A 23,926-nucleotide genomic window follows, 5' to 3' on the forward strand; every position below is an offset into this window, starting at 1 on the left:
CAACACCACAGTTCAAAAGCATCAATTCTTCGGCGCTCAGCCTTCTTCACAGTCCAACTCTCACATCCATACATGACCACTGGAAAAACCATAGCCTTGACTAGACGGACCTTTGTTGGCAAAGTAATGTCTCTGCTTCAAGTTGAATGCAAATACAGTGAGTGTGGTAAGTGCAAGTGAACGAGTCAGGAAAAACGCTGCCTAGTGCCAGGCAGGGAGTAGAGTGGTTGTTAAGTGCAGGGTTTATGACTGGAAGAACGTGACCCATATAGCCAGCTTTCTCTTGCTGATGTGTTTTTAATCAGATGTTCTTCTAAAATTCACCCTTCACTGACTCCATGTCTCATTCCCCAGAGGCAACGTGGAGCAATCTGTTTGTATCTGCACTTTATGCAGCTGTGGGTCCTTCTCCCATCACACCTGGTGGGACACATCTTGGACACAGCACAGCAGCCAAAGTACCATTGCGCCAAATGACCTGAAGGGAGCACAGCCCTAAGAACAGTAGGAAGCACTTGGAGCACACTTCCTAAGTTCCACGCACGTGGCTAACTGCTTTACATGCATTCATTGCTTTAATCTAGGTGACAGTCCACTATATTAATCTATCTTATAGATGTGTAAACTGAGGCAAAAAGCAATAAATCAACTTGCCAAACGTTTGTAAGTCATTAATGGAAAACCTAAGATGCAAACTGTCTATGTGTCAGTTCCAGAACCGCGTGCTTAGTCTCTCTAGTACACTGTATGCCTGCTGCTCTGTATAGATTTTCTAGCACAAACGCAGGGGCAGTTCTTATAAGGATAGTTACATTTTAGAAATAGGAATGAAAGTAGTGTCAGGCCATTGCTAATACCATGGAGCTAATTGTGCTCATAACTCAGCTATCACCCACGGGGACGCTTACTGGTCACTGGTATGGAGCTCTTCCACATGCTGCACATGTTAACTCTGGGTCTACTGCCAGGCTGTGATGAAAATGCAAGTAAGATTCCTTCCCACTTTGTGGATACAGACGTGGAGGCTTAGACAGTGACATAGTAGTCCCAAGTGACTTGTGGTAGTTGGCAGAGTTGGGGCTCAAATTGAGGCTGATCTGGTACCAAAGTCCTTGTTCTTCTGGGAGATACTGTGCAGGCCGTTTCCCTTCTCTTTGTTTCTGCTTCTTTGTCCTAAAACAAAGGAATTAGATCAATGTTTCTGAATTGGCAGCCTTTTAGGTACCACCGTAACAATTCTGCTCTGTGTTTGTTCCATTTATGCTACTTATCCTTCTTTAAATTAATCCACTTCTTATATAAATGATAACATTTACAAAGGAAGCTCTCTATCACTCTCACCAATTTGTTTTTAAAAAGCATTATGGTCACTAAATAGATGGTAACTGTACAAATAATACAATGAAAACAAAACCGGTGTAAAGATATTCTACTTTATAGTCTAACTTATACTTTCAGCTATGGTCTTGCCTGCCCAAGTCTCTAATCTCTCGCCCTGCCTTCTTTGTGTAAAAAAAAAAAAAAATCTAAAAATGTTAGAGAGAGGCTCTAAAGACATAGTAGCTGCAAAATGAGTCTTTCTCCTTGAACTAACCAGGATTGAGAGTTGAAAATATAATTTTTTTTCACTATAGGACTTAAAGGTACTTTATGAAAAATTGGATCTCTACTTAAGGCTCTGTCTGTTCTGGCCAGCATGAAATGCTAGACCTGGGAATCTGTAGCATCTTTCCAGCTCTTGCATTCTTTAATTCTAAGAATTTGCAAAAGCTCCTCCAATAGAGATCCAATTTGAGAGCCTTGATTGGATGGTTAAGTTGGGGGTATGACTCTAGACTGAGCTATGGAAGAAGGAAGTAGAGAGAGTTGTTCTTATGCTATAGCTGTCCAGGAACATCTACAAGGGAGACAAGGATTAGAGCCCATAAAAAGCTCATTGCTGGCAATTCATTTCTAGAGCCATATCCCCCCATTCTAACCTTTTCACTCTTTTATCATTTCACCCTGATGCCCATCAGCTCCCTACTTTACAACCCTTCCCATGAGTCTCATCTACCTGTCCCTCCCTCGTTTGCCAGAGAATGGAAAGGGCTGATTTCCGTGTAGAAAGAGCTATTTCTAATGAGGATTTGCCTTTTTAACCCTCCTTTGAAAATTGAAGTATAGTTGATTTATATGTTGTGTTAGTTTCAGGTGTACATCAGAGTGATTCAGTTTATATAGAGATATAGATAGATATAGATATATTTCAGATTCTCTTCCCTTATAGGTTATTATAAAATATTGAGTATAGTTCCCTGCACTATTCAGTAGGTCTTTGTTGGTTGTCTGTTTTATATATAGTGGCGTGTGTCTCCTAATCCTAATTTATCCCTCCCTTGCCTTCAGCAGTTCTGCAGGGACAATTAACAAGAACCATGAATGTAGTCTGCTCCCATCAATGGTTGAGCATTTGGCATGTGTGATGTCACTTCCTCCAGCAACTCAATGAAATGAGTGAGAGTTAGTGTCTCATTTGACACATCCAAAGATGAGATACGGAGAGTATTGATAACTCAGTTAAGTCCCTCCACCTCTGAGGCCTGTAGAGTCTTTCCATGGTGGTGAGGTGTGGCAGGTGTGCCTGGGTTGGGGAAGACTGGGTGCTTGGATTTGGGGCAGTTCCTGGACCATCCCTACACTCTGGGGGTGGGCACACTGTCACATGTCTCTGCTCAGCCTTTCTTTGTTCACTGATAAACTGATGATGCTAATGAGACCCTACCCATGGATGTGAGCCCCTTGGGGGCCAATTAACTTCATTTTAGTTCAGCTGCCAGGAACCTCAGAACTAAATCTAGATCAATTAACTCTTCCCAGGTGCCTGGTAGCATCTCTTCCTTCATTCATTTGAACTATTCTTTGTTCCATTTTTATTTTTAATTGTCCTAACATATTATTTAACTTTGTAATACAACTTTACATGGGTTTGAGGGTAGGTGTGGAATGGATTCTAGATAAATCAGTAAAATCTCTTTAGTATCATCTTGGTAGAGGGAGAATGGCTTTTGGGTCCTCTTCTGGATGGAGAAGAGGAGGTTGTTCCTGAGAATCTGACTTGGAGAGGTGAGCCCTTTCTGGAGCACAAGGGCACTAGGGGAGGGGCCAAATCTGGCCCATGATATGTTTTTTGCCAGTAAAGTTTTATTGGCACCCAGTGATATTCATTTAAAAATATTATTGTCTATGATTGCTTTCATGCGATAATGACAGAGTTGAGTAATTGAAACATGGACAATATGGCCCCTAAACTTAAAATATTTACTACCTGACCCTTTAAAGAAAAAGTTTATATTCCTGATGATCCAGAGAAAAACAAGGTGAGTAGGTGACACTGTCTAGGTAAAAAAGAGAAGCTAAAGTTTTATCTCCCCCTTCATTTAATGTCTCATTTTTCCTTTCCTCCCTATTTTTTCTTCCTTCCTTTTTCCTTCTCTCCCTCACTTCCTTCCTTCCTAACTGCCTCTCTACCTTTTTTCTTCCCTCTCCTCCTATTTTGAGATGAAAGAGGCCTGCTAGTCAGTTCTTTTCTGTGTATGAACTCCAGAGACTGGAATTGAGAGTGGCCACGGAGACACAACCACTTCCCAGCTGCTATTTTTGTCCCAGCATGTTTCACTCTGTAATACAACATGATTAAAAGGCTAAGAAGAGATGAGCGATATAAAAATATAGGAAAAGCATTTATCACAGTGCCTAAGTACGTAAGTTCATTCACTCAGTTGTGTCTAACACTTTTTGAATCCATGGAAGCCTGATAGGACACCAGGCTTCCCTGTCCATCACCATCTCCTGGAGCTTGCTCAGACTCATGTCCATCGAGTCGGTGATCCCATCCAACCATCTCATCCTCTGTTGTCCCCTTCTCCTCCTGCCTTCAATCTTTCCCAGCACCAGGATCTTTTCTGATGAGTCAGTTCTTCGCATCAAGTGGCCAAAGTATTGGAGCTTCAGCTTCAGCACCAGTCCTTCCAATACTCAGGACTGATTTCCTTTACGATGGACTGGTTGGATCTCCTTGTGAGTCTTCTCCAACGCCACAGTTCAAAAGCATCAGTCCTTCAGTGCTCAGCTTTCTTTATGGTCCAGCTCTCACATCCGTACATGACTATTGGAAAAATCATAGCTTTGACTAGAAATACCTTTGTTGGCGAAGTAATGTCTCTGCTTTTTAATACGCTATCTAGGTTGGTCATAGCTTTTGTTCCAAGGAGCAAGGGTCTTCTAATTTCATGGCTGCAGGCACCATCTGCAGTGATTCTGGAGCCAGAAAATAAAGTCTCTCACTCTTTCCATTGTTTCCCCTCTATTTCCCATGAAGTGATGGGACCGGATGCCATGATCTTAGTTTTCTGAATGTTGAGTTTTAAGCCAACTTTTTCACTCTCCTCTTTCACTTTCATCAAGAGGCTTTTTAGTTCCTCTTCACTTTCTGCCATAAGGGTGGTGTCATCTGCATATCTGAGGTGATTGATGTTTCTCCCTGCAGTTTCTTATGTGCACAGTGCTTGGCACATAATAAATGATCAGTGAAGCTCAGTTTATTTCAAGGAAAGCCCAGTCTGTTTGCAGAGGCAACAATCATATGCTCCCAATCTGAATGGGGCTTCCCAGTGGTTCAGTGGTAAAGAATCTGCCTGCCGATGCAGGAAACCCAGGGAATGCAGGTTCAATCCCTGGGTCAGGAAAATCCCTGGAGGAAGGAAATGGCCATCCACTCCTGTATTCTTGCCTGAAAAAATCCCATGGACAGAGGAGCCTGGCAAGCTACACCGTCCATGGGGTCGTAAAGAGTCGGACACATCTGAGTGACTAAGCATGCACATGCAGTGTGGGGAGATAGCCAGGACCAGGACTCAGGTATTCTAGGCTCCCAAACTGTCTTTCCACTGTAGGATTCTGTGAAGTATCTATGCAATAGTGGCATACGTTTTAAGGAATAAAGAACAATTATATTCCTCCCAAGCTTTAGGATTTGAGAGGGGGCTGATGCAGTCAGGAAGGACTTTCTGGAAGAGGCAAGGCTTCAATGGGACAAAATGGGCAGAAAATGTTCTGCATGGATACATACAGGAGCACATTTCCCAGAGTGTTCGGAAAATGGACTCATTGTGGTTATAGGCTCTGCACTGTTGTACAGAAAAGGAAAACAGAGTGGGAATAAGGTTAGATCCTGTTAAGGAAGAGATTAATTAAGATATCTAGACTCGAGCCTGTAAACTCAGATGCGCCTGTTAGCACAGGCATGCACTGTGTTTGACCCACACGGGTAAAGGGTAAGGGAGAGAGCATTTGTCAGTACTTAAAACTGGAGAGATTTTACACACAAAAAAATCTAAATTTCCTTCTGACTTCTGAGAAATCAGGTGGCCTGGCAGCCTGGAAATATCATTCCTACCCAGAAGCGTCTGCTGTCCTAGACTGGGTAGTATGCCTACCACTTGTCACTATGCTTCTTTCTTAAACTCTGAACCAGACCACTTCATTCCCTCACATTTATGGTCTGGACTCTTTTGGCTTCTGAATTTACATTCCCTGAAGACGTGGTGATGCACAAAAAATTCGTCATCACTGATATGATGAAATCAATGTTTAGAGGATGTTTATTTGCTCATCAAACATTTATTGAGCATCTATTGATATTTCCTGCAAGGCTCTGCAAGGGAAGAATTGAGTTCAGGAGATGAATTAGGAGGCTGGTCCAGTGGTTCAGATGAGAGAAGATTAAAACTGCTTAGGAATAGAGCCATCCATCGTGAAAGAGGTGGGACCCTTCTCCCTCAATCTTCATAGTCCCCCTTTAAAGAGAAGCCTGCCTCATTCCATTTCCATAGGATCCGGTCCCCGTCCTTTTAGACTTTTCCACCTGGCTTCTTTTATATTACATTCATCCGAGAAAAGAGATCCTTCCTCTCTCCTTCTCATAGTCTCTCTCTCTTTCTCATCTTGTCAGATGAACACATCCCATCTGGTCTCAACTCCCTGCGATTCACCCCCTGCATACAGAGTAGATGGCTCTGAACCTCCGAGGGTGGGCGTGTCCCTTCACAGACCTGCCTGGAGGAGGGCAGACCAGGAAGAGCCAGGCTGGCAGCGTCAACTTCAGAGAACTGCCTTTTCAAATCAATACAACCGCTTTGTTTTCACCTCTGCATTTGACTGCGGCAGGCTTGTTCCCTGCTCCCCAGCACGGCACAGCACGCATGCTCTCTCCTGCATTTCGCTCCCACCCTCAGAGGCCAGCCTCTCCATCACTTCCCCAGTGTGTTCCCCAAAGTCCCACATGTCTCTCCATCCCTCACTCACATTCCAGGATGATTGCTCTCAGAGTAAGGAGGAGCTGAATTTGGGAAGTTGGCATCACTGGGAATGGTTCTTATGCTGAAACAAAGCAAAACCTTACCAAAAAAAAAAATAATAATCAATACCTGTAGGAATAGGAGAGGATGCTTGGAGTAGTGAAAAGTGTATGCAGGAGGAGGCAAGAAGACTTGGTCTTAATTCTTGGTTTCTGCTATTAACTGGCTATGGGACCTTGGGCAAGCTTGGTTTCCTTTTTTCAGGAAACGAAGCACCTGGACTCAATTCTCTTTAAGGACCGTTCAACCTGAATAGTTCAGGGGATTAAGAGGACATTTCTGATGGCTGTTCTTTTCAACTCATTCATGACATATTGATGTGCCAACCATAATACTTTTACCCGTATGTTTCAGCCTTAGAGAGAACTGTCCTCCTGGAGGGCAGGTGAGGCTCAGGTGAGACTCCTTGGAAGAACTTCCTGGCTGCATGAAATCTCAGTGCTTCTTAAGCAGAGCTCTTTCCCTTCCTTGTAGACCATCAGGAATAAGTTTAACATCACATCACGCAATGTTAAGATTCTGTGCGCCCTGGAGATGGAAGGCTGGATCAGACGTCACACTTGGGGCCCCTCCCCACCTTAGGAGAGTGTTGATAATCTCATAGAAAGCCAGTTTTAGGTTTAATGGATGTCAGTTACCTCATCCTTTAGCCTGACACCTAGCGCACGAAAAGTATCCAGTAAGGAACTGTTGAAGGAGTGAACGTCGCTGATGTTTGATCATAGCGTGTCATAGGATGCCTGAGTCAGAAAGGCCCTTAGGGATCAACTTAAAAGCTCCCCTTGTTTTCTTCACGGACAGACCGAGGTCCACGGTCAGGATGGGATTGGACCCAGATCACACATGGAGTCGAGCCCAGCTGGGCCTGGCGCCCGGGCACCCTGACCAGGGCTTTTGCACCAGCCACCTCTCATGGCATCCAGCATGATGACTTGGCTCCTGCAGTCTCACATTGACCATTTCCAGAGGCCCCTCTGGGTTTTGTGTAAATTATCCAAGCCTTCTGGGAGAAGCGCAGCTGGAGCTTTCTCTCCTCCTCCTGGGCTGGCTCCTTCTGTTGGTCTCTGTGAAGAGACTATTATAATTTTCTCCCTGCGTTCCAGCAGCGCACGGCCACCCCACCACTCACTCTAACAGACCCCGCTGAGCACCCACAGTATATCTCGAAGCCATTTTCTGTTTGGAAGTCAGTGGCGGTCAGCCAACATTTCGGTAATATTTGCTTTCCTAAGGCTTAGACAAATCAAATCCATTCACTTCCTCAGACTCTATCTCTCTTGTCTGCCATAATTTCCCCTCATCCAAGGCAAGCCAGAATTGACCATGGTTCTCTCTTTCTCTTTCCTCCCTCCCTTTCCTCTTCCCTCCTCCTCTTCCTTCTCCTTCTTTTTCTTCCTCTTTCTCTAAGTTTCTTCTTCATTTCAGTAGTGAAGAATCATAGCTCAAGACAGTATTAGATTTGGAAAAAATCGAAAATAGCTAAGCCAAACTTCCTGATTCTAGTGGTGCAGAGACCAGATCCCAGAGACATGGGGATACTAGTTACTCTATGTTGATAATAACCTCTGCAGTGGTATTAGGAATGGGGTTAGAATTCAAGCATCCTGACTCAGCCTAGTCCAGAGTCAGTTAAACTTCATAGCATCCTCTAATTTATCCTGCCTCAGGCTTTATCTGCACCGATGGTTCTGGGACTGAGGTTGGATCTAGGAGGGGGAGGGCCACCATGTTCAGGTCACCTTAGGTTCACTGCTTCAGCGCTCTGAGACTCAGTTTCCTTGCCTCTGAAGTAAGGGCTGAGTCCCACATCCTGCAGCAGATACAGTGTTGTTGTGGGGCTCAAAGGAGGTAATGTGCCCCCTCAGTCCCAGAGTTTATATATATGTATATATATACACACACACCCATTCCTGCTGCTTGCTATTATTAGCGTTCTTCCTTGAACGGGGGCTTTCAATGGTTCAAAGCTGTGTTTATTCTATAGTAAGCATCTGGGGCATCCTGGTAAGGAAGCAGGTATGGTATTTTGGGGCAAAGAATCTCTTTTAGGAGCTCACCCATTCATCTCTCTGCCTACTGTGTGCTAGGCCCCAGGCTCAGCAGGGCAGCAGCCGCCTTCTGGGACTGCATTTAAAACTGCCTCTGTCAGGGAGTGTGCCAGCTAGAAATAGACCAGGCATTTCCTTTAGAGTTTCACAAAAATGGATCCTTTGGGTCAAAGGCTCCTTAATCTGCAAAACACAAGCTGTTTGCCTGACTTGAGGCCTCAGCAGACTTCCTAGGTTTGAAGGGGCTTTGGTATGGAAAAAATGGTTTGTGTTTTGAAGATTAAGGGCCCTTTCATCCAAAAGATGCAATTTTTTTCTTCTTTCCTCAAGCTCCCAATGAAACACCTTGTTCCTTTCTGGCTTAAAACCTACAAGCCTCCTTTCTTATGCATAGATGGATTAGGTTACACTATACATTCACAGCCTCCGAGAAGCAGGGAACCTCAGTGAATACTCAGTGCCCCCTCCTTCAAGACTAGCCCTCCTCTTTTACTCCCAATATGGGCCAATCATCCATATAAATACATTAACATCATCTGTTTTTGCTTTTTTTTTTTAAAAGACTATATCTTCTGGGATTTCATCTTCAGAATTTATGATGAAGACTGGAAGAGAGAGTGCATTTAAAAACACTGCTCGGACTCACAGTCCACATGTGAGTTTAAAGATGCCAGCCGTGGGGGTCAGATTCCCCAGCCCAGTAGCTGACAGCACAGTGTGGAGTTAAGAACCTCAAATCACATGACAAATAACTCCTACTGTCCATGACGTGATTTTGAACAAGATACTGAATTTCACTAACCTTCAGTTTCCTTATCTACAAAATGGGAATACCTAGTGAGTCTGTAAGCCACTCTTGCTTTTACTCCCCTCCCCCCACTCATCACCAATTCAGTGGCTTTAAACAACTGGCATTTATTATTAAGCTCATGCATCTATAGGGAACTACAGTCAATATCCTGTAATAAGCCATAATGGAAAAGTTCATGCATCTGTGGGTCAGCTAGGGGACCACTGATCTAACCTAGTCTCACTGATCTAAGCTGGCCTTTGCTTGCTCCTGAAGTTCAGCTGAGGCTCTGCTCTAAGCTTGGCTTGGCTGAGGCATGTTAGCTGGACTTGATCCTCCTACTGAAATACCCATCACATTCGTTTTGTGGCAGTTACAGAAGCACAGTAAGTTAAGCAGAAACCTACAGGGTCTCTTGAGATACAGGTGAAGAATTAACACAGCATCAATCCTGCCTCATTCTAATGGCCAGAGGGATTTATGAAGATGAGCCCAGATTCAAGAAATGGGGAATAGACTCTATCCCCTTTAGTAGAAGAAATGGAAAACTCCATGAGGAAGTGCCTGACTAAAGGGAGGCGTGATCTGGGAACATTAATCAGTTCAGTTCATTTCAGTCGCTCAGTCATATCTGCCTCTTTGTGACCCCATGACATCTACAAATATCAATGGGATAGGCGTAGTATTGATACCATGCCTATCCCATTGATATTTGTGGATGTCACCTGAAATAAAATTTATAAAGTTCTTGACACAGCTCCTGTCATACACTGAAAGCTTATACATTATCTTCATCATGATCATCAGTGTAGGAAGGCCTCAAAAATGGTGGCCAGAATGATTAAATACAGAATTCCTAAATATAGCAACAGAGATGGGGAAACAGATGCTCAGAAAGGTAACGAAGCTTTCTCAAAATCACACCATGGGACTAGTTGAGCCCTTAAAAATTAGACAGTGCATTGTTTTTGCTTTGGGATTTGGAGGACAATGGGAAGGATCCTGATACCAGCTCATGGTAACACGTGACATCCCAACAGTAGTGAGGCATTTTTTTCCTAGAGGTAAACAAGGGCCTCAGAGGATCCTGCTCATCCCCCGACCCCCCACCAGCACGTAGGTCTTCAGTGTGCATCATATTCACCTGGAACATTTATTAAAAACGCAATTTGTTTTGAGAAGTAGCTGTTATCTGGTGGGGTTTTGTGTGTTGCTAGCAGGAAAGGACCAAACTCACAGTGGATTAAAGTTAGAAAAATAAAAAAAGGAAACCAAAATAACACACTAGTTTTGAGACGATGAGAAATTTCTGAATCTTTCTGGTCTCTGCTTCGTCTCCCATTCAATGGGAATAATCAAGCCTTCTTCAGAGGCTTGTTTTGAGAGCTAAGTGAATCATGTACATTATATTGAAATGACTTACTGGTGTTCCCTTTGTTGTTATTTTTCTTTAGTCACTTAGTCGTGTCCAACTCTTTGTGACCCCATGGACTATAGCCCACCAGGCTCCTCTGTCCATGGGATGGATTCTCCAGGCAAGAATACTGGAGTGGGTTGCTGTTTCCTTCTGCCTTGATGGATGTTAATTTCTCATTTCCTAAATAGGTATAAATCTGTGCCCTGTATATGTTAAAAGTAGCTCTGAGATCAAACGGGCTTGATGAAGCGTCATGAAATCTTGCTGGAATGCAAGGATGGAATGAGGAGAGTCTCAAGAGAGATGGTGCTTATCATCTCCAAAGTGACCATGCTTTTTAAAGTCTGTGATTGCTTAACTCAGCACCTGCTTAAGCCCTCAGATGTCTGTCCCTTGCCTTCTTCTTTGGGTTCCATGATTGTCAGAGACAAGCAGCAGTTGTCACAGTCCTTTTAATTCATTCTTTTAAAAGCATCATGTGCAAGGAATAAAGCCATTGCACAAGAACCAGCAGAGCCCTAGAGCTTCTATCCAAATGGATCCACCAGGAACCTTTCATCTGCTTTCATTAGTGACCTGTTGAAAACATTAAGCCAAGGGTCAGAGCTTTTGATGAGTAAATGCTGAAATTTAGGTTCAGATGGAAATGTAAGTGTTTTATTTATTTGCTTCACTGAGTAATAAGAATAGATTAGCCACAGGGAAGAACTCAGGGTCATTAACTCAGCAGAACACTATTTGTTTATTGAACAATTATATTTTGAGCACCTGTAGAGCACTGGTCCCCATATTTGGCACCCCTTTCTGACTCAGGGACATTCGGTGTGCTTCTGTGGGGGAAGCAGCATTTTCTTGCTCATCTGTGTATTCCTTGTGGCATTTGGTTTAGTGATTTGCATCCAATAGGTCAGTTTAAATGATCTGTGCCTTTTGCTCACGCTAGTCCCATTACCTGAAATACCTTGTTCTATTAAGTCCTTTTTTTTGTCTCCCTTCAGCTGGAAAATGTTAAACCTTTAGTGCCCAAGAAAAATCTCAGAACCCCTGAGAAGTCTTCTTGAACTGGCTGTGTTTGAGTTATTTTTTCCCTCTCTTTGTCCCAATCACATTTTATTCAGTTGTCTGATAAAATACAATCCATTGTTTTGCAGTTTGGGGTATATGACTTTATCTCCCTGCCAGCATATGGCTCCCTAAAGCCATGGACATTATTTTTTTTTGATTGACAGCGGCCAGTGCAGAGTTTGTCATTCCACCCCCATCCTAGACCTCATGCTGCTCTTTCAGTCAGTATTAATTTCCTTTTGCTCCCATATATATATATTTTTTTCTTTTTAAAATTCTGTATCCACTCTCTGAGTTTATAAATACAAAATGGATAAACAACAAAGTCCTACTGTACAGCTCAGGGAACTATGCTTAATATCCTGTGATAAACCATGGTAGAAAAGAATATGAAAAAGAATGTGTATATATATGTGTGTATATATATACATACACATATATATGAAAGTGAAGTCATTCAGTCGTGTCCGACTCTTTGCGACCCCATGGACAGTAGCCTGCATCAGGCTCCTCCATCCATGGGATTTTCTAGGCAAGAATACTGGAGTGGGTTGCCATTTCCTTCTCCAGGGAATCTTCCCGATCCAGGGATTGAACCCAGGTCTCCCGCATTGTAGACAGATGCTTTACCGTCTGAGCCACCAGGGAAGACCTATATATGTATGTGTGTGTGTGTGTATATATATATAAATGTGTGTGTGTGACTGAATCACTTTGCTGTACAGTAAAAGTTAACAACAACATTGCAAGTCAACTATAGCTTCAATAAAATACATTTTATAAAATCCTCATCCTTCCATTGACTGCTTATCTCCCTGGTAGAATGAAAGGAGAAGCATTGACTACTGCTTTTTTCATCTTCTTTGCCAAGTACTCTACACTCTGTGCCTCCATTTATTCATGTCCCATGCATGCTTTATCTCTTTCAGTGAATCTTTCAGTTCCCATCAGGGCAATAAAAACTTTCAGCCTCCTCTGTATTCTCAAGTCCAATAGACATGTTAGGTCATTATGTTAGACAACTCTGTAGCTTTTCCAAACTTGAGAGTCTTCTGAAGTATTTCTGCTCCTCTCCTTGTTGGTATTATTGTCTCCTGATTCTCCCCTTCCCCTCTTACCATCCCTCCTTACTCTGCGTCATAGGATCCTTTCCTCTTCAGTCTGCGTAACTGTGAGTGTCACTCCACATTGGTTTCCATGACTGTCGACTCACACGTGTTCACGGGTACGCTCATCCAGTTCTAGAGCCCTAACTGTTGCAGGAAGGAGGACCCCTTCCAGGGCCCGAGAGTGGACTCTTGTCTAACTCTTGGAAAAGAGTTGTCCCAGGAGACACACGTGCTGACGAAACTAAGACATTATTGGGAAAGGACACCTGTGCGGAGGGCGGTAGGGTCAGGGAGCCCAAGAGGACTGCGTCTCAGGTTTTGTGGGAATAGGATTCGTTTCTGGGTTTTTTGGCCAATTATTCTAACTCAAGGTCCTTCCTAGTGGTGCACGCATTGCTCAGCCCAGATAAACGCCAGTGAGAAGGATTCTGGGAAGTGGTAGGCCATGTTTGCTCTTCCTGACCTCTTCTGGTTGGTGGTGGCTGATTAGTTTCGTGTTCCTTACTGGACCTCCTGTCATAAAATAACTGAGGTAAATGGGTACTGTGGTGCCTGGCCAGGGAGCGTGGGTTCAGTCAGTGTGCTTCCCCTAATATAACTACCCCTAGTTCACACTGATTAACAAATTTCCACCCCTAGTCCTGGCCTCTCTTCTGATTTGTACTGAATGATTCTACAGCCTACTGAATGTTCAACAGATACCTCAAACTCAACAAGTCCAAGAGGAAACTTTTCATTATTCACTCTAAATCCATTGATTTTTCACTACCACTTATTATCATGAATGACAATCATCAAGCTAATCATCAAACCAGTCTTAGGAGTCATCAGAGATACTGTTCTTTCCTCGCCCCACTCTCCCAGAGTCACTGTGCTGTGTGCTTAGTTGCTCAATCACGTCCAACCATTTGTGACCCCATGGACTGTACCCTGCCAGCCTCCTCTGTTCATGGGGATTCTCCAGGCAAGAATACTGGAGTGGGTATCCTATCCCTTCTCCAGAGGATCTTCCCTACCCAGGAATTGAACCGGGGTCTCCTGCATTGTGGGTAGATTCTTTACCAGCTGAGCTACCAGGGAAGCCCAAGACTAGACTAGACTATTCGCTCAATCATGTCCGACTCTTTGCGACCCCATGGACTGTGGCCCACCAAGCTCCTCCATCCATGGGATTCTCCAGGCAAGAAGACTGGAGTGGGTTGCCATTTCCTTCTCCAGGGGATCTTCCCGACCCAGGGATAGAACCCAGGTCTCCCGCATTGCAGGCAGACGCTTTAACCTCTGAACCACCAGGGAATCCCTAAGGGAAGCCCAAATAGTTACCAAATCATACTAATTTTGCCTTTCAACATTTTTACCTTTCTGTATCTTAAGTACGTTTTGTTTAGACCGTGTCTTACTTGGACTATCATCCTACATATGTGCTAAGTCACTTCAGCTGTGTCTGACTCTTTGTGGACCATAGCCCATCAGGCTCCTCTGTCCATGAGAGTCTGCAGAGAAGACTACTGGAGTGGGTTGTCATGCACCCCTTCAGGGGATCTTCCCAGCCCAGGGATTAAACTTGGTGTCTTTTATGTCTCCTGCATGGTAGGCAGGTTCTTTACCACTGGTGCCTCCTGGGAAGTCCAGACTATTAAGATAGCCTCCTTAGTTTTATCCTTGTCTCTTCTTAAACCTGTCCACCACCCCATCGAAAATGAAACTCTTAACATAGAATTCATCTGTTTAAAAGACTTCATTGGCTCACTGTGATCCCATAGGGCTAACCATAGCTTTTGATCTGTTCTGTTCATTTGTGCCTGTCATATGATTGGTTCCAGTTCCTAGGCAAGGGGAGAAGAATCTATGTCTTCAAGAAACTGGTTGTGCATAAAGATATGATTATTTTTTTTTAAAAAAGATCTTAATTTTAGTTCTTTTGCTTCATTTCCTGCCAGTTTTTGCTTAGAAATTGCCACTACAGTGACTTAAAAATGTTTGTATATTTTATGCTCACAACAAAATCCTTCATTCGTTTTACATGCTTCTCTCCTAGCCTGAAATATAAACCGCCCCCCTGCCCCGCCCTCCCATTTAGTCACCTCACAAATGCCCCTCGATTTTCTTAATCTTCTCCTGGATGGCCTTTCCAGGAAGCACTCTTGGATATCCTAGCCTGGGGCTCCATACTCCACAGAACACTGTTTTTGCCCTGTTACATTATTTTTAAATTATCCATTTTTTGTGTCCACTTCCTATTCTGCACTGTGAGAGCTAATTAAAATAGTAAGGATTCAACTAATATTTGTTGGATTTTACCAAACTGGCTTAGAAAAGACATTCCAAAATGTTAATTTCACTTTCCTTTTTGAAAGATCTCCTGCAGAGACTGCTGACAATTTTGAAGGAACACTTAAAAGGCAGCTTCCTTGAATTTAGATCTTCACATTTCCAAATGTGACTCCAAATAAAATATTTATTAAAAAAAATGCTGTACATAACTTACATTGTTAATTTAAAAAATGGTATTTATGAGCCCCCCCAAACAACAGGAATTCCACATATTTCTATTTTCTTCCAAGTTGTCATGGCCCTGTCCTAGATTCAGTATTTCCAGAAATTTACACCTCCATTGACTTATCGGTCATTCTATTCATTAACGTATTTGTAATTAGTGTTGTGATTGTTTATGATTGTCAAAACAGGAATACTACAATCAAGGACGATGTGGGTCTTTAGCTTAATATATTAAAGCACCGAGTCAAAGAATTTAGATCTGGCTTAGGTTGAAGTTGTTGTTGTTCAGTCACTAAGTCACATCCTACTCTTTGCAGCCCCAAGACCACAGTGCACCAGGTTTCCCTGTCTTTCACTATCTCCTGGACTTGCTCAAACTCATGGCCATTGAGTTGATGAAGCTATCCAACCATCTCATCTTCTGTCATCCCCTTCTCTTCCTGCCTTCAATCTTTCCCAGCCTCAAGGTCTTTTCCAGTGACTCAGCTCTTTGCATCCAGTGGCCAGAATATTGGAGCTTCAGCTTCAGCATCAGTCCTTCCAATGAATATTCAGGGCTGATTTCCTTTAGAATTGACTGGTTTGAACTCCTTGCTGTCCAAGGAACTCGTGAGAGTCCTCTCGAGCACCACAATTCAAAAGCATCAATTCTTCAGTGCTCAGCCTTCTTTATGTTCCAACTCTTACATCCATACATGACTACTGGAAAAACCATAACTTAGTCAGCAAAGTGATGTCTCTGTGTTTTAATACGCTGTCGAGGTTTGTCATAGCTTTCCTTCCAAGGAGCAAGCATCTTTTAATGTCATGGCTGCAGTCATTGTCTGCAGTGATTTTGGAGACGAAGAAAAATAGAATCTGTCACTGTTTCCACTTTTTCACTGTCTATTTGCCATGAAGTGGTGGGACCGGATGCCATGATCTTTATTTCTTAAATGTTGAGTTTTAAACCAACTTTTTCACTCTCTTCTTCCTCCCTTATTAAGAGGCTCTTCACTTTCTGCCATTAGAGTGGTATCATCTGCATATCTGAGATTCTTGATATTTCTCTTGGCAATCTTGATTCCAGCTTGTGATTCATCCAGCTCAGCATGTGTACTGGATTCTGAGTATACAGCTCAGTATGATGTACTCTGCATATAACTTAAATAAGCAGGATGACAATATACAACTGTGATGTACTCCATAAGTTGAAGTTAAATTCTGCCATTTTTAAATAATTTGACAATGCAAAAATAACCATATTTGTTTTAGGAAGAGTCAGCATTTTATCATCTGCACAATAGAAATAATGCTATCTATCTCATAGGATAATTTTGTGGATTTAATGCCATGGAGAACATGAAACAATCTGGTATAATATCTATTGGCAGCGTATAGTAGGTGCATAGCAGTCATTCACTCACCCTTACTCAGGCATTTAAGTGTAAGGTGAAGCATGAGTACCCATTGTCAAAGTGGGCACTGGGAATGGACATTGTAAGAATCAGGAACAGAATAAGCAAAGGTAGTGAAGCGTGATGGTTTATAGTGTAGTCAGTCAGTGCAGTCAGGGAGAGAATCTGGAGAACAGGATGTTTTGAGGGTGGGAAGTGGAAAAGTTAAGTAGAAAAACTGAGTGTATAGAAGATCCAGCTTGGAGACATTAAGTGCAAGACTAGGGGGCCAGGCAATCAGCAGGGAACTGTTGAGTCTGTCACATTAGGGGCGTGTCACGGTCATATGTGCATATGGGAAGATCACTCTGCTGACTAGAGTGGTGCTTAGGATGGAGGTGCAAGAGATACACGAAACAGGAAGTCCAGTAGGAAGGTGGGTAGGACCGTCCAAGTGAGAGAGCCATGTTCAGATGACAGATAGCAAGAGAGGATGGGTTTCTGAGGTAAAGTATGCAATGAGAAGGAGGAGTACAGGATCACACTGAGGCCTACAGAGAAGCCAGAAGGATAGGATTGTCAAAAGAAGTGGATGAATATAAAACGAAAGGAAACTGACTGGACGTGGAGATGGCAGCGATGGTGGTCTCGGTGGTGGAGGTGGTTGAGTCAGGTGAGGAGGAATTTAGGAAAAGTCTCAGCCTTCTCACAGACTTGGTTTGGGAGACTGCTTCACTTCAGTGTGGATCATGAGAGGAGGAGATGGGAGAGAGCGATGATGGTTTTATTTGGGATACTTTGAAAAATCTATGGGATTTCCTAGAGATATAGATTCGGAGAAGGCAATGGCGCCACACTCCAGTACTCTTGCCTGGAAACTCCCATGGACGGAAGAGCCTGGTAGGCTGCAGTCCCTGGGGTCGCAAAGAGTTGGACACGACTGCGCGACTTCACTTTCACTTTTCACTCTCATGCATTGGAGAAGGAAATGGCAACCCACTCCAGTGTTCTTGCCTGGAGAATCCCAGGGACGGGGGAGCCTGGTGGGCTGCCATCTACGGGATCACACAAAGTCGGACATGACTGAAGCGACTTAGCAGCAGCTGCAGAGATATAGATTATGCAGTTGAAAATAATAATATAAAATATGCAAGTTATGCATTTACTCCAGTGGTTTCTGGCTTAAAAAAAAAAAAGTGTCTATTTTCCGCCGTCCTGGGTCCTCGTTGCTGGGTGGCCTGGCTGCGGCGAGTGGGGGCTGCTCTTCTCGGCTCTGCTGGGGCTTCTCAGTGCAGTGGCATCCTTGCTGCAGAGCTTGGGCTCTGGAGCACGCGGGCTTCCGCAGGTGCAGCTCCCGGGCTCAAGACTTGTGGCTCTGCAGCTTGTGGAATCTTCTCAGACCACAGGTCAAACTCATGTCTCTTGCATTAGCAAGCCAGTTCTCTCCCACTGAGCCACCAGTTAAGCCCCAGACAACATAATTCTAAACTTGGTATACGAGGCACAGATGAATGCCAGGGCACCCCAATTCACGGAAAGTGAAGGAAAAGATGGAGCCCAGCTTCTTCATGTGGTAGGGCTCCTGTTCCTCATTCCAGTATCACCGATGATTTGTGACTGTCTGATATCTGGACTGATGTTGAAAGTAGATAACAAACACATCACTAGAAGTTCTGGTGTTTTTTTTTTTTTCCCTAACTGGAGTTCATTGGAGTTTTACATTGAGCTGAGCATTGAGTTATGTGTTTTAATACATGAAATCTTTACTTTTGGCCAAACAGGATTCATAGAGTAAAATCAGGAGAAACAAGCAAAAAAAAATCTTAATTCTTGTCTCATCCTGTTTAAACTTATTTTTATTAGGTTTCCTCTGATATTTGGATGAGAGTTAAGGCAGGTCCATGATTTTTCCAAATTATGTTCAGTGTTTTTTCTACTCAGTTCTACTTCTCATAAACAGTCTCAGTTCAGTAACTGAAGTTTCCATTTCAGTGTATTACAACAAATAAATCTAATTTTATTTAAAATGGAAACTTTGCCTTCCTCCCAGTCTCTCCTGTCTTCTTCCAACTCATGATTCTGTCTTGTGCCCTCCGTCTTGTCAGCCTTGATCTTAGTTTCTTTACAGTGAGGGTTTTGGTCAAAGATGGAGAGATAAGGAGGTTGCAGGAGTCTTCCTTGCCTAGTACTTTTTTGACAGCTTAGCATCAGTTCTCTGAGGGCTTAGCAGGTGTTCGGTGCTAACTTTTTGAACTTTCAGCGTTTGTGAGAGAATATTTGGAGCATTCTTTCTTCCCTGAGATCTCTCACTGGTGATTCTTTTGATGAAGGAAAATGCACATCTCTTCGGCTGCTTGCTGACCACTCAGTCCTTGGACACTTGATAAATGTCAGGGCAATTCCAGTTTCCTCTTGCTGGTGTCACCTGGAAAAAAAAAAAAGCGCAACCTTGAAACAAGAGTTTTATTTTATTTGATGTACAAAATGATGACTTAAGCCTGCCTTGCAGCCTCTCAGCTCTGAGAGACCACTCCAAAGAGATAAGAGTGGAGCCAGGAAATATAGGAGTTTTTGTAACAGAGGTCAGGTGGTTGGAACTTCAAAAGATTCCTGTTAATTAAAAAAAAAAACACAGACATTGCAAGTTAATGAGTTGAACACTTCTCTGTGCATGGGAAGATGCAAGAGTCTGGGCTTATTGAGATCACCCCTTTTACACACACCTTCGCTACCTAGGGCCAGTGTTCCGTTCCGCTCCCATACTGAGTCCCTCTGGGTACACAGTCGGGGGTGGCTGCAGTGGTGAGAGCTTGGTCGAGGGCACCCTGTTTTTCTCTGGTGTTTCCAGTGTTTCCTTGGCTCTCACTATGGGTTGGAGGGTGGGGGCTGTAGTGGCTTGACGGTTGAGCCTCCTCTGTTTCCTGATAACGGCAGGCAGCATTTTCCCTTCACACTGGCACGCCCTTTCCCTCCACTGTGGGGGCTGGCCTCCTGTTGCATGTGGCCCACTCCCGATGATGGGGGACACATGCTCTACGTGCAGTTTCTACTCTGCCACCAGATTTCAGCCCTCTCTTGAGTGTCCCCCTGCAGAATTCTGTCTTTAGATTTCTGCAGTGTGAGACAGACACCCATCTGCCATATTCCTCCAAGCTCCTGGGACAATTGTCATGTTCTTTGTGGGGTCTTGCTGAAGCTTGAAGTCCAGGGCTTCTCCCGATTCTCCCCTGGACCTGTGTGGGGTGAGTAAGGGGCCGTTCTCCCCCCAACTCCACTGGTGGTTCCAGCACCTCACTCTGGGTCATCCTGTGGGTGAGAAGTTATGAATCTCCACAAGTGCGTTTGGCTACCTTTTTTATAAGTCCTGGATAGTGGTCATGCACTCTCTTTAGAATACAATAGCTATTATCTTGGTCTTGGCTCAAACCTAGACTAAAATAATTGTATTTGAAGTCCTCTTTAATTCTTATCTGAACCCTGCAAGGCACTCATCCTCCTGTTACTGCCTGGATTTTACAGGTGAGGAAACCCGAGGTGATGGGGTTCATTCATGTGCTGAAGGTCACCCAGCTTTGAAGGTTTGTATCTCCTGGAGATGCCTCATCTGAAGGCTCCTCAGGTTGACCCAGGCTCAGGAGGCAGGCAGTGTGGCTGATCTCTGATTTGGTCATCAGCCTCGGGGCTCCCAGGATGGGGGATGGAGCTGGCCTTCCCTTCTATCCTCTGGCCCCACGTGTGGGCCCCTGTCCAGCAGCCATTGCTGTAGAAAGCTCCAGAGGAGGAGCTGGTGACGGTGCTGCTGGAAGGCTCTGCTCCCCCCGTCTGCCTCCTGCGTGTGTGCTCCTCAGATGTAAATAATTTACCACAGCCACGATCAGAGGACGTGCTCTGTGTGGGGTGAGCTGTTCCTCAGTGACACTGCAGGCTTATATACAGCAGGGCTCAGGCGAGGGCCCTGCAAGCTTCAGCCCCATCAGCAGCTCCGCACCAACCCTGGCGCCTCGCAGCAGCCGGATTGTGACTCACAGAAGGTCACAGGCAGGTCAAGGACAGAGCTCAAAAACAGAACCAGCCTCTCTTTCCCAGGCTCTGCAACCCCGTGGCAGGATGTTCCTTTTATGAGTGCTGGAGAAACAGCAGCGCTGAACTGCATGGTGACGGGCTACCCGGGGCTGTCTCTGGGACATGAGGAGGGAGAAATGTGGCTCTGAGCAGGGGAAGTTTTTATTTCAAATAAAATGAAATGTCTGTTTGTTTATTTTGAAGGGAGGGGGCAAGTGCTCAACTAGTGATGGGGGGAGTGAACTGAGTTCTCCAAATGTTAATAAAACAAGGAGAAGGAATCTTTAAGAAATGATACAAGTGAACTTATATATAAAACAGAAATAGAACCCCAGACAGAAAAGGAATTTATGGTTCCCAAAGGAGAAGGGGAGGGCATAGATTAGGAGTTTGGGATTAGCATATCACTCTACTATGTATAAAATAGATAACAAACAAGGACCCACTTAAAGCACAGGGAACTATCATCAATATCTTCTAGTAACCAACAAGGGAAAACAACCTGAAAAAATATGTGTATCAGTTCAGTTTGGTTCAGTCGCTCAGTCACGTCTGACTCTTTGTGACCCCATGGACTGCAGCACGCCAGGCTTCCCAGTCTACCACCAACTCCTGGAGCTTGCTCAGACTCGTGTCCATCGAGTTGGTGATGCCATCCAACCATCTCATCCTCTGTCGTCCCCTTCTCCTGCCTTCAATCTTTCCCCAAATCAGGGTCTTTTCCCATGAGTCAGTTCTTTGCATCAGGTGGCCAAAGTATTAGAGCTTTAGCTTCAGCATCAGTCTTTCCAATGAGTATTCAGGCCTGATTTCCTTTAGGATTGACTGGTTTTATCTCCATACATACATATATATGTGTGTGTGTGTGTGTGTAACTGAATCAATTTGTTGTATACCTGAAACTAACACAACATTGTAAATCAAGTATACTTCAAATAAAAAAAGATAAAAAACAAGCAGATGGATGAGAGTGACCTTCTTAGGTAGTGTCACAGAGCAGAAAAGGCTTGTTTGAGCCCTGTCCTGTCCATTAAAAATAAAACACCATCCATATGTGTAATTTTAAGATTTTTGCAACCACATTAAATAATTAAAAAGAAAGAGGTGAAATAAACTTTAATAATATATTGTATTTACTATTATACATCCAAAATAGTACTATTTCAACATATGACTGGGCTTCCCTGGTGGCTCAGCTGGTAAAGAATCTGTCTGCAATGTGGGAGACCTGGGTTTGATCCCTAGGTTCTGAAGATCCCCTAGAGAAGGGACAGGCTACCCACTCCGGTATTCTGGCCTGGAGAACTCCATGGACTGTATAGTTCATGGGATCGCAAAGAGTCAGACACTACTGAGTGACTTTCACTTTCACTTTCAACATATAACCATTATAAAATATCGGTGAGTCATTGTGCATCCTGTTCCTCTAAGTCTTTGAGACCTGGTAGGTGTGTATTTATATTTACAGCACATCCCGATCTGGAAGAGCCACATTTTACCTGCTTGATAGCTGCACATGGTCAGTGGCTTCCAAGCTGGACAGCAGGTTGCTTGTCCAACTGGCCAGCTTTGTGGTGTTGGGCCAGTTACTTACGCCTCTTGGACCTCAGTGTTCCCTCTCCCCATATTAAAACTGGGAATCACAGCCTCTCACCGTATTGCAGTGAGGTCACGTGTAATGCAACAAGTGCGTGTTGCTGGCACATAGTAAACGCTCAGTTAATAACAGGTGATTGCCTCCTCAAACTGACCTGCATCCCAATTAAGTTCTAAGCTCCCTACGGGAGACTGGAAGACAACTTGGTCTCTGCAAACCATTGCTGACCTCCTCTCTTGCCTTTCCTTCCACTGACTTTTCTTTTCCCTGAGGTTCTGCCTCCCTCACTCCTTCACTTTCTTCAGGTCATGGTCAGAACGACTTCATCGAGCAGCTTTTCCTCAACACCGTGTATGGAAAGCAGTAGCCTCACTGCCCATCCCGTCTTAGCTGCCTTCGTTTTTTTTTTTTTAATTTTGAGTGTGATTTTTATTTATTTATTTATTTTGTTTAGGGCAAATGGTTTTATTTTACTTTATTTTTAATATAAATTTACTTATTTTAATTGGAGGCTAACTACTTTACAATATTGTATTGGTTTTGCCATACATCAACATGGATCCCCCACAGGTGTACATGTGTTCCCCAGAGCTCTCCACTCCACCACATGTACAGTCATTGCCTGTTTGTTTGCTTCTCCCAACTGAGTATTAAAGAAGCTCTGCTTGCCATTTAATTTCCAGCTAAATATGTTAATGGATGAATGAATGAATATGTTGAACATCCACAATGCTTTGCCCTCAGTGTGTAGCTTAAAAATGAAATACAGTCCTTGCTTGATGAGAGATGCAGAGGGAGATACAGGTGACTGCAGGCCCTCCATCAGCCCTAAAATCTCCCTGAAGCCTCTGCCACCCTGCATGCTACCCTGGGCACACACCCCGTCACTCTGCCCTCTCCCACCTCTGAGACTTTTTGTATGTTGCCTGCTCTGCTAGAATTCTCTTTCCCTCATCTCTTCTTACCAAAACCTCACATGAGTGAGTGAGTGAAAGTCGCTCAGTCACATCTGACTCTTTGCTTTCTGACACCGTAGATTATACAGTCCATGGAATTCTCCAGGCCAGAATACTGGAGTGGGTAGCCTTTTCCTTCTCTAGGGGATCTTCCCAGCCCAGGGATCAAACCCAGGTCTCCTGCATTGAAGGTGGATTCTTTATCAACTGAGCCACAAACCAACTCAAGTACCACCTCCCCTTCAGGGTTCTTTCCAGATCTCTTGATTGAAAACATCTCTGGCCTCTACTCTTCCACTGGACATTTTCTGTGCTTATAGCATATTTCATATTAGAATTCCTCAGGTCTGTTTGTGACTTTGCAGACTATTTTGAATCTCTAGAGGGCATGATCTGATTTTACCTGTGTGTGGGGAGGGTAGCTGGAATCAAGATTGCTGGGAGAAATATCAATTAACCTCAGATATGCAGATGACACCACCCTTATGGCAGAAAGTGAAGAGGAACTAAAAAGCCTCTTGATGAAAGTGAAAGTGGAACATGAAAAAGTTGGCTTAAAGCTCAACATTCAGAAAACAAAGATAAGAGGCATCTGGTCCCATCACTTCA

The 23,926-nt window shown here is 43.8% G+C and overlaps 1 protein-coding gene across 1 annotated transcript in view; it reads left to right on the forward strand.

Annotated features, from left to right (window-relative positions):
• BRINP1 (bone morphogenetic protein/retinoic acid inducible neural-specific 1) overlaps positions 1-23,926 on the forward strand; it is a 197,182-nt gene that overhangs the window by 26,773 nt on the left and 146,483 nt on the right. The gene's annotated exons all lie outside the window — the stretch shown is intronic.

This window comes from Bison bison, unplaced genomic scaffold, assembly GCF_000754665.1.
Source record: "Bison bison bison isolate TAMUID 2011002044 unplaced genomic scaffold, Bison_UMD1.0 scf7180017864266, whole genome shotgun sequence".
NCBI lineage: Eukaryota > Metazoa > Chordata > Mammalia > Artiodactyla > Bovidae > Bison > Bison bison.